The sequence below is a fragment of the Notothenia coriiceps genome, unplaced genomic scaffold (assembly GCF_000735185.1).
Source record: "Notothenia coriiceps isolate Sejong01 unplaced genomic scaffold, NC01 NC01_scaffold00034545, whole genome shotgun sequence".
Classification (NCBI taxonomy): Eukaryota; Metazoa; Chordata; class Actinopteri; order Perciformes; family Nototheniidae; genus Notothenia; species Notothenia coriiceps.
In genome coordinates, this window is record NW_011367246.1 from 210,724 (window position 1) to 229,539 (window position 18,816).

Sequence of the window (18,816 nt, forward strand, 5' to 3'; positions counted from 1 at the left end):
AACTAGGATTACCCGTGTCTTTCGTGCTAGATTAAAGAGTCCCATGATGCCATGCCGCCCGAGTCCTGACGGGTAATCAATGCGCTTGACACAATTTATCAGCATAAACATCTTGGCCATCTTTCTTACTGCCTGATAATGAGTATGATTAAGGATGGTTTTTGGGCTCAGAACTCCAGATTTAGGGAGGTTAACCAATCGCGAGCCAAGTGGTCCCCTGCTGTCTGTGTCTCTGTGCAAGTTAAGATAATCATCTAATCGACCCCACACATGCAGTCTGAAATGAGGAGATCTGATGACGTACCTAGGGTGAAGAAATATGTGGGTCACATGAAAATGAAAGGACTATGGTGGCTGGTGTTGGAAACATCTGACTGAAAAACACCTCTCCCCAATGAGCAGGCGGCTCCTTTTATTTCACCCAAATTAGACCAAGCTTGTAGGATAAAACTGACAAAACTAGCAAGCAGTGCAAACAGTTTCCTAACAGACTAAAATATTCAGAAGATGCTATCAGGCTTATAGGGGCTTTCAGAGTATTATGCTCCGCAGCAAGGAGGCTGACTCCACCATGTTCTCATAGCTCTGTATTTGCGGAGGGCAATCTGTCGTGATGGAAAGCGAAACATGTACATTATGTTGCCTATTTACAGCATGCAACCAGCTGCTCACATCTGCTCACAGTGAGCCTCAACCGCGCCCAGAGGGGCAGAGAAAATAAATATTAGAGAGGAATTTGATGTGGTATGCAAACATGCGTTCGGAATAAAGCTTAGATCCAGCTTTTAATTATGTCTTTCTGAAGATTATTTATTTATCTTGTTTTTTTTGCGTCATGGCAATTGGGGAAAGTGTTTAGGGGTGTTTAAACAGGCGATTTGTTCCCGCTAATTCGACATGTTTTGTGATAAATCCACGGGTTTTTTGGAAAAGGGAGGCGCGGGTGGGGGGGATGGGAGGGAGTTAATCCACTCGTTTTTCTTGTGTTCCAGCTTGTTCAGCACACACACACACACACACACACACACACACACACACACACACACACACACACACACACACACACACACACACTCTCTCTCTCTCTCTCTCTCTCTCTCTCTCTCTCTCTCTCTCTCTGTGTACTTCCCTCCCTCCTTTATTTTTGGAAACATCTAATTCTCGTCTCATTCTTGTGAGTCAGGCCCGTCATGCTCACAAAGGCTCGGTCTAGCGAGCTCTCCCCTCCCCCTCCCCCCTCCTCTCCTCTTCATCCGTGTCTCTGCCGTTTATGATATTAGAACAGAAGAGAGGCGAGCAGGAGGAAAAACAGAACCCTCCATCTCTCAGGCGGAGAGGCTGAGGGGAGAATTAATGCACAGTGAATTCTTAATTTGCCATATTTACATAGGTGACAGGTAATGAATGGATGCGTGCGCGATGGCTGATGTAATAACCACCTAATAATGGGGCCTTGAGAAGGTGATAGCCAACTATTTCTAACCTGCACATTTCAAGCATTTATTCTCAATTTGTGGTACAAAATCAAAGCACATTTGTTGCATCCATCTTAATTTGTAGAGCAGCTGATTGATGATACCTGGCTTGACTGATAGACGTGTCACCTGCACTTCTGTTGTCCATTCGTTGTTTTATCCACATCTTTATTTTCTCGCAGTGGCTCCAAATGCATCAGTTAATTACCTTGTTTGCAATGTAGTGTCATTGCTTTGAAGAGTTTTCCTGCATGTGAGCGCATCACTTAGAAGAAAATCTACTGATTTAAGTTGCCTTGGAAACACGAGAAACACTCACCTCAGCGTACTGGCTGTTTTGGCTCAGGATTAAATGGCTCTGCTGGGTTTGTGTTTGAAATCACTTTCAGGAGAGTATATTTGACTGTTTCTGTTATCTCTGCGTGCGTGTGGGAACAGAATGATTCATCTGACTTTGTGCTAATTATAAAGATAACCTGCTGTAACAAATCAAACATTTTCTGCACTGCCCAAAATTGTTGGATTTCATTTGGCTATGAGCAAGTGCTGAATGGTAAAGTATTATTCCAATGTGTTCATTATGTGCTGCTGTATTTTTGTTTGCCTGTGTAGATAACACTTTGATCAAGAGAATAAGCTTAGGTGCATCAATTCCCATGAGACTTTTTTTTCTTAGCTTTCTATGGATGCATATCTGCAGGCATCATTTCGAAATGTATCTGCCATCTTAGAATCTGTGCTTCATCCTTGCGGGTGGGGAAAATATGACTGTTTTAGAAGTTTTTTCTTCAGTGATGTTTTGGAACAAAGTGGCCCGGCAGCTTGCCTTCAGAAAATGTTTCTTTCCCAGTAAACATGTTGACAGTGAAAAGTAATTTTCCAGCTTCTGTGTCCAAGGGATTGAATTTTCCTCTTGAACAATTATATTTGCTGCGTAGCTATAATAGCTTTTCTTCTCAAAAACTGATTACACTGTTGGTATTTGCACAATTTATAGGTCTATCATACACCAGTTCCTTCAATGTTTGGTATGGTGTGTGTTTACCTTTTAATATCTTATGCCTTAGATGGGGAAAAATCTCCGGTATAAAAAACCATTATGTTAATTGAGATGAGGTGTACCTGCTGGCTGCGCGTTGAGTAGTCCCTGATGCGTTTTGCATTTTTGTACGGTGTAAATAGAGCAGTAAAATGGCCTTAAAACTGGAGAAAAAAAAAGAAAGCAGCACAGAGGCATCATCATTATAGTCCCCAACAACAGAAGCACATGCCCTGTTTACTTCTGACTCACTGCAGCCATTCCTCCAGCCACGGGGCCCCAGGTCCCTCTGGGCAAAATGCTTTCAGTTACATCACATATTGCAACAGAAAAGCTGCCACCCTAATAAATCACAGCACTGCTTTGGTAGTTTACATGATATATGTGTGAACTGTACAGCTGCTATTGATTGAATTGCACTCTGCTTGTATTACCTACTCGCTGCATATACCTGAAATTGAATATACGATAAATATTTTTGAGGCTTTGTGTATGCGACATGCAGATGATTCCGCTTGTTATTCTACGTTTTTTTATTATGTAATTCTATAATTATGGAAATGGGGCCCATCGAAAAATCTTAAATCCTTCCTGACAAATGTTATGCCTACGTTTTAAAAGGCCACATCAGGAGGGCAGATGTGAGCGATCGTCTGTTTTGCCCCGGGATGATCGTCCATTTCTCAACCTGATTGTTAAGGTTCAAGCACACTGAACTGTAAGTCACCTCCATGTGATTTCTTTTCATATCAAATCTATCATCCATTTGAGTTTAAGTTGTCTTATGCTTTCATTGTTGGACCTTTTTGCATTCATGCCACTCCTAGAAACAAAGCAAAAAAAGTGATTTTAGACGTAAAATGAAAAAACTGCTAAATTAGAAATCTTTCTTTTACCAAAGTGACAGAGCTGTGAACTAAAAACATTCTGAGAGACTATAGGGCACAAAAGCACCTCTTCCTCATTGCTTCTTGGAAGATGTTACTTAACTGTTTTGCCCCAAGCTCAAGAGGAAAAGCAGCTGAAAAAAGCCACTCCAGCTACATCCTCTCCAGCCATGCAGCCACCTTGTAGATGTTTGAAAAATGACTCCTAAAAGGGTTTTCTTGCAGAGGTTTCCTTCCTGCTTACCACAGAAACTACTCTCCCCCTCACAGCTCTCTGGTTACCACATGAGTTTGCATAGCAATGGCCTAACATAATGGGAATGCATATTTAAACAATCAGATTGCCACTCTGTAATTACACATGATATAACTTGTGTTACGGGGCCGTGCATGCATGGCCACGTTTGGCATTTCAAATGTACATATACAGTACTTCAGATCACAAATAATAAATGTCTTTAAAAAATAGATAGGTGAATGCACTTGACTTTTGGATGATGTCCTTTGTTGTCTTTTTTTTTACATCAATAACACAGTAAAGGCTATGTATGACAAGCTAAGTAGGCATTATTATTACAGTCTGTCAGCAAGGACATTTACTTATTTTATTTGTTCTTCCCTCGCCACTCTATGGGTAGAAAGCAGTGCTGCAGATCCGCTGCATGTCTAGGGTCAAGAGCTATTTCTGCGCAAACTAAATCCGAAATTTTGATCACTGACTCCAATTATTTCAATGAACACTGGGTCACATCAGCTTTAGGGGCAGGCTAAAAACAGCCAAATTCCCTTTATTTTGGCAAATGAACAGCTACAGATTGATTGTTTTGTGGACGGATAAAAGAACAAAGAGATGCTTTCTTGTTTCTACGTCACATTCGATCTACATCTGAGTCTTTTGTAACATGTCGTGTAGTGTGCTGCTATGTTACAGAGCCTAATGATGCGGTGTGAGCCAGTAGGTTCATCTTTCTACCCGACATTGGATGGTCAGCATTGGTCGAGAGAACTAAGTGGCTTGGCTTTTGTTTTCTATAGCTATAGCTCGCATGTTGCTGAACTAATACACAAAACATTACATAACAAAGTGTCTGCAAAAGGTATTTGAAGCAAAGAAAAATGCTAAATTGAGTATTTAGTTTGATTAAGAAGTTTGTTAATACTGTATTTCACCCATGTGCATAATAATAATATGTTTATGTATTATAGCACCTTTCACAGAAATAGATTTCACAAAATGCTTCCCAAGTAAGAACAAAAGTTAAAGTTAAGACCACAGAAACATGAATACAATAACCACATGAGGCAGAAATGTACGGTCAACATAAAAACAAAACACAGACAACATGGAGTTCTGAAAGGAACTGACACAGGACACATCACACACATTTCAAATAGAAATAAAAGCCAATGTAAAAAGATAGGTCTTCAGTAGTTTTTTAAAAAGCTTCTACAGAGACTGCAGAGCGGATGACTATAGGGAGAGAGTTCCACAGTGTTGGAGCCACCACCTGAAATGTAACATGTAATATGTGATACTGTATAATGACTGAAAATGTACAGAGGTGAAGGCAGAAGACAATGAAACTTGCATGTATGAGATTAGTTGGGAAACATTACACGAAATACTGGGGGGGATTTTAATGTTTATATAATCAGTTCCGTCAGGAGCTTGCTTGGCAGCTGAAGGCTATGGTGTGTCACTGATATGATTACCTACTCATCCACAGCTCTGATCTCATTGTTCCCTGACATGGAGGTGACCGGATAATACATGCATAATAATGTAGGAGTGTCCTGCAGATAAGGCTTTGGCAGTTACAGCGGGAAAAACACTTAGCATCTGAGATCAATTATAAAGGATCAGAAAAACATCTGATTCTGGTGCATTGCATGTTCACATAGCTAACACTTGAACAAAAAAACAGGATATATTTAACAAGTTTATTAGAGAGAAGTTTGAATCCTTGGTAACACCTGGCAGGTTGGATTGAATTAGCCTATATTCATGTGAGCGAAACACAAAGATGTAATCGTCTACTGTTTTTAATGTAATTGCACCAGACAGGGTAGGGCTGGTCTTGGCTCTTGTGGTTGCCTAGCAACAATTGAAAGTCAGTTTGAAGCATGCCATCTTTTAGCTGAAAGAAAATGTTACCCTCAAAGCACCACACGCTGTTGGAAATGCACAACAGCTCAACCTTTCCATGACTTAACATGAGATAAAGAGGTCAGCGTGGCAAAGACAGAGTCCTCATTGATGTGTAACATAATCGTTGCACAGTGGGTAATAAGAGACGAGCGCGGCTGAATTGGGAAGCTTCCAGATGTAATTATGAATTAGCATGGCTGATGGCATTGCTGAAATTAAGCATTTCCTTGCAAAAACTGAAGGAAATGCAACACATAATGGGTCAAAAAAGTGTTACTTCACTGTGCTTGTGTAACAGCCCAAATCTGCAAACATCCTTGTGCTTTCTCCTGAAGCCAGCCTACCTGTCATACTCGCTTGTAAAAGAGGCAGCAGCAGTGACAGGATTTTCGCAGAATAAATTGCATTCCTTAGCCAATGTTGTCACTGAACTGAAACCTTATCCCTGAAAAGTTTCTGCCAACTAAATCGCTGTTTCAGACAGCAGGGCGGTAGCTATGTCCTGTAGCTGCAGTTCTTCATCTTGAGATACACAACGGAGAGCAAAGCATGTGAATATGGCAGGCAGTAGCTTAGCTTTTGAATTAATTTGTTGTCTTTTATGCCTTTTTCACTGTAGCACACAGGGCCTTTGACACTCATCAACTGGTACGCTGGCTAAGCTAACCCAGTTGATGCTATTCCACCACCTAGCCTGCTCCTGAAATGTATTACAGGAATGAACTTGTGGGTTTTCTTGTGTCTTTTAATTGTGTATTAAACTATAAAAGGACTAACTGCATTGCGTTTTTGCGGAATGTCAATCCTTGAATCCATGACTAGTGAAAAATGGTGCAAGCATAAGGAATACTAGCTCAATTAAAGAAGTGTTGCATAGAAATGGATCATTGTAATGGTGATTTTGTGAACTTTTAAATTGTTTTTAATAACAGCTAGTGTTCAAACTGGACCCATTTGTCCCATTAGCATTGGAAAGCTAGAACCTAGTATGTAAGAGTATAAAGTGTCTAGCATTAGCTGTTTTCCTGCCAGTCTCAATAACAGAGCTTAAATAACCTCCAGATTTAAATAGAGCTACACTGCTTTGTATTTGTTCCACATTATATTTTAGACTGAGAGCATAGACAATGAGCCCTGGGCTAAATGGGGGGGGGGATTTCTTCCCTGGATGGTTTACACTTGCTTGATTCTGTTTGGTACTTCTCCGGGAACACTGAATTGGTTCAATGAGGCGTCAGTTCTTTCAGTTCAGTGTATGCTTTTTGATTGCACGCCGTCTGTCCCTAATCGAACCCACTGAGCAAACACTGAAAAATAAAGCCCATGCATTATTGAGTCATCTGGACTAAAATAACAACTACCTTCAGTGAAGAAAAAAAAATCCTCCAAGGTATGAGATGACAGAGCGTTGACAAAGGGAGATGTCATGTTGGCTTACGAAGCGATAACTCTGGCTTTCAAAACATGGTGTGGAGCCGAACCGAATTATGTTTGTGACAATTCAGGATAGGGTAATTAAAGCAAGGACAAACATGCTTAAATAAATATGTGAATCTCAAAGCCTCAGAGATGGTATTCTGTTTCCTTGCCGCTCAGGTTTTCATTAGGAGAGCAGGAGGCAGTGGCTGTTAATGCGCATTGGCACATTGGCACACAATGGCTTTGAAAATGAAACTGTCAGGCTGAGGTAGTGAGTCGATCAGTGGGAGAGAGCTTGAGTATTTCTGACTAGTCTCATCTGGTTTCTCTCCCTCTATATCTTTCTATCTGGCACCCTGCTCCACCCCGCCACACCCCCCTCCTCAGACAGACATATTCTCATCTGTAGTCTCACTGCATTGGTTTGTGCAAGCTATAAGCTGAGGCTGTCTGAGTGGCTCCGTGGACTTTTCTATTTTGACTTCTCCCTTTTCCATTTCTTGCTTAGCTGCCGCTGCAAATGTAGCTTCTTGTGGTGGTATTGCATTCTGTGGTGTAGGGGCAAGGAATGTGTTTAGGTTGTCACTGGTGCACCTGCTAATCATTTTAGTTTGTTAAACAAGAAAGCGGAGAGTTTAGAGAGCCTTAAGGTCTGTTGAGCGCTTCGTTAAGAAGTAGGCCTATGCCGTAAATACAATCTACGGCTCCTTTATTCAGCTGTCGGACAGAACTACCTGTGTTATCCCTCTAAGCGGCTAAACTGTCAGTTTTTGCATAGTCGCTAGAACATGTTGCTGGTCTCATATCAATTTTTTTTTTTTGCATTTAGTTATTTGGCTCCACAGTTGACCCTTTGCTTGGCCTCATTCTCTTTTTTGGTATTTCTACACCTCTCACACATCACATATGCCCTAACAATCATACTATTGGCAGATTTACTCTTAGCAGACCATGAAAACCACTTTAGCATATTAACATGCTGTGCCTATTTACGGTTGCTAAGCTATGACTGGAAAATCACAGTCAAGGTAAGTGGTTTAGCAAAGACATGGATGTCCTATAAGAACTGGAACAAATTGTTTGTTCTGAAATGGAGGCTAGACAATGAGAATGTAACATTCTGAATTTTAACTTAAAACAGGTTTCCAACTAGACTAAGGCATGTTTTCTGGAAAATAAATGCGAAACGTTGATGTTGTATTTCAATTCATACTGAAGGAGGCAGCCTACAGAAAACGACCATATAGGCCGATTGTTCATACCCTTATTACGACCCATAGACACGTTTCAAAGTGTATGTTGTTTCTTACACGACCACTAGAGGTGCTCTAGTGGTCGTGTAAGAAACAACATGTTCCCGGCCCGTTCATTGCAAACGCTCCGGAGGGACGTTTATTCACAAATAAGAAATAACCCTCTCTGGACAATCCTAAATTGTGGAATAGTTTGGCCATTAAAATGCTTTTTGATTCGATTTCTGGCGAGAAGTGTATATTGTACTCTTAGAATCCACATCCAGTCGATGTGTAGGATCTATAGTTTGATAGATATTACGAAGATGATTTGAGGTCTCGCCAGGATAACGTGTATGCAGTTTCCATTTAAAGTTAGCGTGGGTGAAAACTGTTTTTCTGGTCTCGAAGTTTTTATAATAAACCGGATATATTCCCTTCACTGTCAAATACACAGTGATATCTGCATTACTCATCCACTAAAAAACATCAGTTTATCCTTGTTAATTACACAATATTGATTGGTTAAAATTGTGTAGAATGTTGCTGTGTTTTTAACCTTCGATTCAGAGAGACAAATAGTTTTTTCGGAGTTTAGACACTACAGTTTCCAAAGACACTACACTACCCAGAATCCCCAGCTATCGTTTGGGACTACAACATCCGCCTTGCTTTACAAACCCCGTGATTAGTCATCAAGCCCTGCCATTGGATGTTGGAGTGGCAGTGCGACAAGGTTACGCTGAGCGTCACAGCTCTATGAAATGGAATGGAACTACGGCAGACTTTCCAAAACTGGAATTGGACGGGTCCAGCCACAGGCTCTCAGAATCGAAAGAGAAAAACCTATAGGAAAAACACAAAAGCATTGTACACAATTTAAACCAATATGTGTCGTATAATTAACAAGGATAAACTGATGTTTTTTAGTTGATGAGTACTGCAGATATCACTGTTAAAACATTTGATCATTGGTTTTATTATGAAAACGTCGAGACCGGAAATACTGTTTTCAACCCGTAACTTTACATGGAGGCTGCCGCATACCTCAAATCATCTTCGTAATATCTATCAAACTATAGATCCTACATATCGATAGGACGTGGATTATAATTAAGCAATAGCTCACGACAGGCCGTGGTATATGCTCATTATATCACAGCTAAGGGGCGTGGTTCGGCCCGACGCGATAGCGTTTTTGCGGACCTCTTTGATTACAGATTTGAAAACATCGTTGCTTGCTTTAAAAGTAGCACAATTCATTATGTTAAACCTTCAAAAGTATCTAGATATCCCTGCCCTAATGCCAAAGGAACTGCACACTGAATATGTTTTGCCGTTTGATGTCTATGTCTGGACCGCTGCGTCAAAAAGGAGGGCTTCTGCCCCGTTACTTCTCCGCTGCTTTCTTGTTCCAGTATGAAAAGCAAACAGCCCAACGGTATACTGTTTTTCTCAGACGCGGAGGGATACTGACTTGTTGTGAAAAGTAACTTACAATTCTACCCGTGGTATACGCTCAGTATATCACGGCTAAGAACCAATCAGATTGCTTGATTTGACTTGTCCGTTTTATAAAAGTGCAATATACACTTCTCGCTAGAAATCTAATCAAAAAACATTTTAATCGCCAAACTATCCTACAATTTAGGATTTTACAGAGAGGGTTATTTGTTTGCATTCAACAGGAGCACTAGAGGGCGAACACTTTAAAACGTAATTATAGGACGTATTAAGCGCTTGAACAAACGACATATTTGGTCGTATGAGTTGGAGGACTTGTTGGAAGGAAGATTCAATTGTGCAGCTAGATATGTGTTATTATTACTCACCGCCGCATAACACTTTTCTGTTAGAATACACCTGCAGGCTCCCAAAAATCTTCCCTTGGCCTTTTCAAAGAAACAGTGCCTTTAGAGAGACTTGTAAGCCTTCCTCCACAGCTGTGTGATGCTGATCGGATCAATCGAGCACTAAGAGGAAGCTGTTTGGACGTGGAGCGGGATCCATCCATTCCCACCTTGACCACAGACGTGCAGGTTACACTGTCCCTGTCTGCCTTATCTCCCGGTGCACGACTCAACTTCAGACCCACGAGCTCCGGTCCGGGCCCAGCTGAAGATAAAGCCCAAAATAGAGCACTCTCGCTGACAGCAAGGCAGCGCCAGATAAGTCCACAGCTTTGAGCTAGATGTGGGGAGGGGGGGGGATGCTGTGCAGGAGAGAGACAGTAAGCAAAATATTGTTGTAGTGAATGCAAGGTGTTCATGGGGCTTTGTTGCTAATGCTAGCCCTTTCACCCACTCCTTCGACCACAGATAAGAGAGGTCGAAGTTAAAGAAAATGTAGAAATCTGTTTTCCCTCTCTCTTTTCTCACAGTGGACGACATTGATTGTACTTATTGACCCATGTAGCTGAATCCCCAGCCAATTTTGTCGTCATGGCTTACAGCGATAAGAAAATTACTGTGTACCGTGTTCACCTTGTTGTGCGTGCATGTGCTCGTGCCCGTATGTGTGCGTGTCTTTTAATGTTTGCCCTTGCTCGCCTTTAGCTTTTTATTTAGCCTCTGCCACTGTAAAAGTGCTTCTAAAAAGGTTTTCCTCCGTTGGCATGCGGAAGCCAATCAATAGCTGTGTGTCTTAGTAAATTAGATCATGTAGACAAGAGGCAGTCGTCAGCAGAGCCATCCCAGAGTAACCCCTTGCCTGGTTAGTTCATTCTCCATTAGACAACGGCCCGGAGTAATTGAATTGGTCTGAACAATCTCAGGGCTTGGCCTCAGCTTTTCTGCCTTTGACAGCATATATTCAGGTCTGATAACTTTATATCCTTGCCATGGGTCAATGTGTAAGTATTTTCATGTGTAGAGAGATAGTGTAGTGGTTAAGATCCTTACAATTGGTCCACGCTCTGTCTCCTTAATGTCTTAAGACAGAAAATAGGGACTTAAATACATTGCTAGACAAAAATAAAACATTTTTTAAAACCTTGATTTTCCTGTAGAACCCGTTTATCTAAACCAAAGTTATGTTTGTGTTTTTCAGGAGGATTATGGAATAACTGCTACTGGCCTGATTTTCATGAAACTATATGGAAGGGTTAAGCATTAGCCAAGTAAGAACCAAGCACATTTTGGAGCAAATCCGATTAATGGGGCAGATACACGATGTATTTTTCCCATCTGGAAACGTCTGCAAGTATTGCCCTTTTAGTTAGTACATGTATCCCTACAAAGATAAACGATTTGACACTCGTAAATAACAGATCTCAAGCTCTCTGGGTTGCAAAATCCTAATAATGTCAGTCTTCTCTTGTTATTTGGGAGTAAATACGTTGTTGTGGCAATGATGAGATGCAAGCTAATTATCTGCTTCAAACCAATCAATGACAAAGCCAAGCCATCGCATAGAAAGACCCCTGTAGGAGGGCTAATAAAGATTTAGAGGATTTTTCGTTGCTGATGAGCAGTTCCAAGCCGTCTCCTTTGACATATTATATACTGAAATTAAGCATTCAAAGCATACAGGCTAATTATGACATTATTAGAACCCCCCTGTCTTCCTTTCTTCTAGCTACATTATAACATTACTTCTGAATCTGTTACAGGCACGCCAAAAATAGGGTTCATTTCAAAAAGAAGATATCCATTACCATGGTAGCTCTACAGAAGTGCTCACATTATCATAATTACAGAAATACAAGACGAACAGGCTTGGAAACTCATGCTGTTAGACCTCATATTGTCCCACAATCAAACACTGCTTTATAACCTGTAGCCTTTTATTATATTGATCAAGTGGTTTTAATATTGTCTTTGCATGTATCCTGCTTTTCAGATTGTCACACTTTTCACCCTGCAGTGTAAATATAGTCCTTTATAGTGTTACGATCAACAACTCCTTTAAGTCAGGCAAACATTAGTCTTTCAATAACAATTTCTATCATCTTTAAGAACCTGTCAGTCATACATGCTGTTTTTATTTTTCACCCCACTTACTACATTAGATTTGCTGAGTTAGCTTTGATACTAGCTCAGATGGAAAACAAGCAAATGTTCCAGTGAAAGCATGATGAAGTATTCACGCTGTTGGTGAACCATTAGTAGTGAGCTTTTCAGAGTCTAGCACGCTAGCTGCATTACAGCTTTCTTTCATCCTTCTATTTGTTCCTTATATTCCTCCGAGTTAACTGTAGTTTAGAACAATAATATTAGGAGGTTTGTGCATTGTTACACTGCTAAATCGATCAAGAATTCAGTTCCCATTTAAAATTGTGCCAAAATCTAATCTACGTACCCATCCCAAAGCACTCCGAGCATTTCACTGCTTTTCTATTAGCGATCCTAGAGTTGTTTCAACCCAAAACCCAAATATCAGGTGGGCTGTTTTTTCTGTAATAATAAAAAAGTGGACATTTCCATCACGCAACATAATTGCTAAAACAGCTCCAAAAATGGAAACAACAAAAACTGATGTCTCAACAAGCAAACCAGGGGAAAGTATAAGCTGAGTATTTTTCTACAGCCACTGTGAATGTCTTTCTGCGACAAAAACATCCAGTGGTGTATGTGGCCATAATCCCATGTGACATGAGCAGTCAAGGGGAAGGGATTGGAGGGCTTGGAGAAAAAAAGACAGAGGATGGCAACTCTGAGGGGAGAGGGAGAGACGGACGGAGAATTAAAGAGAGACTTCCCCTGTCCTTGCCTTGCAGAAAGACACTTTTGTCGGATTCAAGCTACCATTTATATCACTCTTTTAAAAATCTCCTTAAAGGAAGAGTCGGGGACCCCATGTCTGTTGCTTCTCAATTTTTATTTAATTCATTCCCATTTATTTGAGCCACTTTGCAAGTTCAGGTAATAGCTTGCCGCTGAACAGAGACAGTTGGCCAAACACAGATTAAAGTGGCGCATCACAAGGGAACTAATACTGGAGCTTACATGTGTGTCAGAACTGCTGCGTGGGAGTCTGGTTCATCATATCTAGAAAAGTATTTGTGTGTACTAAGACAGTGTTGACATCAGGATAAGCACATTTAATATAATGTCACCATACAGCCCAGCTGCCATACAGCATGGAGGATAATATTTATCATTCCTTAATACCCCAAATCCTAGCGTTTTCAATAAACATATCAAACCAAATGAAAAGATCACGAAACAATTTAAACGACTGTGAATGAAAAAAGGGATTTGGGTTTTATAGCTGAGTTTCTTTGAAATGTTTTCCTGTGTTTTTCTAATCTACTAATCCATCTTTCTCTCCCTATTTTACTGCACTCCACCCTTTGGTCTCTCTTGCTGTCATCCTTTATACCCCAGCCACTCTTTTTGTTTATCCCTCCATCTCTCCCCGTCCCTCTCTCCCACCATTTCTCTTTGATAATGGCGGCCTCAGCGCGCGGATCTGCCGCCATCCATTCCAAGCAGCAGGTAATGGATTGAGTGCTGGACCTGATCTGGCTATGGATGAGCCCGTAGGTGTCTGAGTGGGCGTTCAAATGGATTCGGAGGAGCTCGCCTAGAACAACACACTATGTCACTGCGGGCTTAGTCTTCGCAGATCTTCACTATCAGCGCCATCCCCAGCCCTTCTAACACAAAAACTCTTTAAAACAAGACAGCAGCGTGCCAACATCTCGCTGTGTCGCTGCTTAAGGGACAGTTTGATACCGTCAGTCTGCTCAGCTCTCATTAATCCCGGCAATGCTGCACAAGCACACTGCTGTACTTCTCCCTTTTGTTCTCTGTTTTTAACAAAGAAACAAATGAAGAAGGATGGCGGAGCTGAATATATAGAATTAATGCTAAAAGAAAAATGATAAATCGTCCAAACAAGGATGTTCTCAGCGGTGATTCTGGCAGCTATTAGATGTTGTGCTCCAAGCGGTTGTTGCGCCACTGAGGAAGCAGAGTAAATGACTCCAATAACCACAGGGATGTTGCAATCTCCACAGAATCCTTGCAGATACCTGGAAACCAGTATAAGCCAACATCTGTTAATGAATTATGGATGGAGATAAAAATGCATGTACTTGTCCTGTCTCTCTACCGGGGGATGTTATTTACAATCGCACAGAAATACGCTTCCTATCAGGCTAGTGCAATTTGCTATGACAGGTGGTATTCTATACCGTGATATACCGTTATGGATTATTCAGGAGCCATAAAGTGCATAAACTGAGATGATATGATCTGGAGGAAAGTCACATCGTAACATTTATAAAACTTGAGACAAAAAATATGGCCAAACGCCAGACTGAGTGTTGGGGAAATACTGAATGTACTCTTCTAATATCAGAGTAGCACATGATAACAAAAGCCCTACGTAGCTGTGTACGTAACAGGATGTATGAAGAGCGTCAGGACTGTTTTAGGCATATGATAGCTATGTGACAACGATTAACATGATGATTCAGCCTCTATGGAGATAGACATATGATTGCTTTTTATTATTGCTTACGCCTCAGCTAATCTGAACTAAACATTGAATACTGCTTTGAACCGGTATTCTGCATCTTGTGACTGTAACACTCTCTTGTATTTAAGGCATGTGAAGGACACTGTTAGGGGAACTATTTGTCCCATGCAGCTTTGTGTCTGATGACTACTTCCATTCTTGCAAGGATAATAAATGTATTCTGATATTGAAGACCAAGCCGGTGACGAGTGATATTTTTCCTAACACTGAGAAATATGTTTTTGGGTACTTCTTGTGTGGATATGTTTGCATATGAAGGGGCATGCTGGCAGGAATCCCAACTTGTGTGCATATGCGTGTGTGAGACAGAGAGAGTAATGGAGATGGAAGCATGGTGACGCCGCCTGGAGGCAGCAGCCACCCCATTGTGGAGGTTGAACACGAGGCCAGACACCTGTTTTTTCCCCAAAGTGAATTATGAAAATAAGCCAAGCGTGGGTCTTTCTCCACACAACTGACAATAGAGGCCAAGGCCAAAGACCTGAGGAGAGACAGAATGAGGCTTTACAGAGTGCTGAACAACAAAATATCCACAGAGCATGAAGGTTATGAGTCCATATTTGCTTTAATAGACTCTTATAATGGGGGATAGAATTCAAATGGACTTTTCCAATAGCGTGCTATGCTTTGTGGCTGATGCAATTAAATTAAAACGGCAAGAGAGGGATTCAGAACACATGAAATATTCATGGTTTATAGGCTGTTATGTTTACACAACTCACAGAGTCCACACTATATTGAAGATGGAGATGTTGTTTTGATATATAATGAGTCATGCATGCTTTGAACCATTTTAACCTTTTAACTACATCCCCCTTCCAGATGAATACAGAAAAATCAATGCATCAGCATCAGCGGGTTTTTTACAAACTAATTTGCTTGTGCTGGAAAACATCACAACACTGCATCTTTTCACACAAATGCAATTATTAAGCATCATCTATTTATAGCTGCTTCATATTTATTTTCCTGTTTTAATTTGATATATAATATATAATTTGCCTCACCTTGTTAGGCTGCAACTCCTTTATGTAAAATAACAGGACAGAGAGTAAGAGAGAGCATTTGGCTTTCACTGCAGTGCGTGGGCAGCTGTCTCCTGCACCCATGCTAACCTGCACCGGCAATGTCACGCCACCCAACCGTTGTGTCATTCTCCAAGATGCCACTTTAATAGGCTAGCAAATAGCAAGCCTTCTGTGCTGCAGAAGGCATTTAGTCCTTTTATTTAGTAGTTGCTCCTTCAAAGAGGACATATTATACTCATTTGCAGGTTCATATAAATGTTTTGTGCCTTTGCTGTGACATGTCTACATAATGTAATTTTTTACAGAAACTAGCAAGCCACATGAATGTCTGTGAGCAAATTTTTTTAATATGCGACAAAAATATGGCTAGGATCCGTTGAATTTGCAGAATATTGGGTTACAGATAATAATTTTCAAAAGGGGGGTTCGTTTAGCATGAAACAATCAATCAAAGTCAACTTTATTGTCAATCTCAAAATATGTTTGTACACACAGAAAGATCGAAATACTGTTTCCCACAGTCCCGAGGTCTAAAATAACACATTGAAATACAAAAAAACTCAATAATTACAAAAAAACATAAAATAATTGTTTACTTCAAGTAAGCAGGATATATAAAAAAATTAAATAAAACACTTAACTAAAGGATAACTTAAAAAAGAAAGTAGAAAGAAAGTGAGGTCAAAGAAAGCTATTTCTGCTTAAAAGTTAGTCAGACCTAAACATTTCAGATGTGTGTATCTCACACTGCACTATCACTTGAATTCATGTACCTTTTGTTATTCATCTTTTATTACCTTTGCTTTTAAATGAGTGTTTTTACAGTAAATGCCATTTTATAATATGTTTCTTAATGCTCTTAATATCTTTCATTTTTGTAAAGCACTTTGAATTGCCTTGTGTTGAAAGGTGCTATATAAATAAACTTGCCTTGCCTTTAATGTTCTTTCTTTTTCTTGAACTTTTTAAGTTTCTGACTAAATAGGAGAATTGTGAAAATCTCAGGGATATTTTTGCAGCGTGGCTGGCTACAGACATGCGCTCCAAGCTGCAGTTCATCACAAATGGATCCCTAAAGTTGTGTGAACATGAAGTGAATTCCCTTCGCAAGTTGTCCTGCCCGCTATATAAAAGGGGTTAACTGCTGAGAATGTTATGCTGCATCATCAGGAGAAAGTCTGTGGTCATGTGCATGGTGTGGTGTGTGGTAACAGTATAAGATATAAAACCCTTGCTCAGACACTTCTGGGTCAGTTTACAGAAAAAATAGATATGCTCTTGAGTTGAATGTAGCATGATGATTTACAGAGTCAACGTGTCATGAACTACCAACGCATGAAATAGGAAAACATTGGTGGATTTTATCTTTTTTACATCCCTTGTCACTTCATGGCAGGCGTGGCTGATATTACGCGAGGTGCTATGTCCCAAGTGTTCAGAAGAATCTTATTTTCGGGAGACATTTCTTCCATCCAGGGTATAAATATGTCACATTGTTCCTCTAAATATCACTGTCACACCTGGAGGTCACAGGTTCTGCACTGTCTTCTCAGAGTACATCAAAAGGAGAGACGGCGGCTCAAAATACCATTAGTTTTTCATCATTTAGGCCATTATACACGCAGGAATGTCAATTTGCATAGCTTGTCACGGCCAGCCGGAGGGTGGCGGGGTGTGTGTCTGTCTCTCTGTATATTTGTCTAAAGACAGGAAGTGGATGACATACTCAGGAGGTGTGAATTTTCTTACCGTGATTAATTGAACCGTCTCTGTGGCGGCAGACTGCCACGAACATTTCCCGGGCTCTCTTTGACTCTGATCAACACGATCACAGAGAAGGCCATCTGGTGATTTGATTCTGACAAATTACCCCTTGTTGGGCTTGATGACGCCTCAAAAATCCAGCATGTTTATTTGCCCTTTAGATGTTTTTTTATTATGCAAGTGGCAAACTATTTACCTTTTAAGTGGTAGGCCAAGGGTTGGGACAAGGACGGCCAGCTGACCAATCAGAGCAGACAATAGGTGTGTTGCTTTTAGGTCTCTTCTCCTTGAGGGATTTGTATTTGATTTGCTGATGGTGCTGGAGTTCCTGATGAGAAATGGTGCTAAGTTTTAGCCAAGCAAAGCCTCTAGTGTGCTGTTACATCCAGCCTCCAAGCCTTCTAGCCACCAATTCAATCCTTTTTCCTTCTCATGTTATGTTCTTTGAAACACAGAAAAACAGCTCAAGGGAAACATATAACATGCGTGGGAAGGACCATAAGGATGTGCTTACACAGAATGATCATACACACACATATGCATGCAGGCTAAAGGAGTAAACTGGCAGTGGTTTGTTTCCCAGGCGAAGCTGAAATGAAAATATTCCATGAGCATTTGTCTACAGAGAAAGCAGCCACTAACAGCATTGCACCGAAAATACCTGTGGGGAGTTGGAATTGCAATATTGTTTCCTGTAATGAAGAAATATTATAGACTGTGTGTGGGGGGGGGCTTTTGTGTTAATTCTTCCACCATCTCACACTGCACAAATACACACACACCAGTCAGGCCATGCATGGCTGGCTCTCCGCCTCTTACGCATGGGCTAAAACCTATGCTTAATTTCCATTTGCTGCCCTGTGAATTATTAATGTGCTTTGGCGGCAGCAGCAGTTCATTTTCAGAGCTCTTTATTTTTGTCAATGAAAAAAAGAAAAAAGAAAGGGAGGGTGGGTGGGGAGAAACTAAAAGGGAGTTTGTCTCTTAGAATTTCAGCTCTGAAGAAAATAGCACTGAAACTGCACGTCTTAAGGTCTTTAATGACGTATTGCTGCATGAATGTATTTGTTCTCGGTCTAAAGGCATGAATGAATTACCATTGAACATGATATTATTTAAAAACACCTTGAAACCTGTGTTGATATCGTTGGCTTTTCAGTGGTTTAGGTTCTACTTAAAATACTACCATCGGTGTTGGTATCGCTAATCTGTCATGATCTTAGTTTTTGGGTTTCATGTCCCCTGTTTTATTTTGAAATGTAGATTCTTCCTTTGTCTTGTCTTTCTTTTACTTCCTGTCTGTGATTTCCCGCATTTGTAATTGTTGATTGATTCCT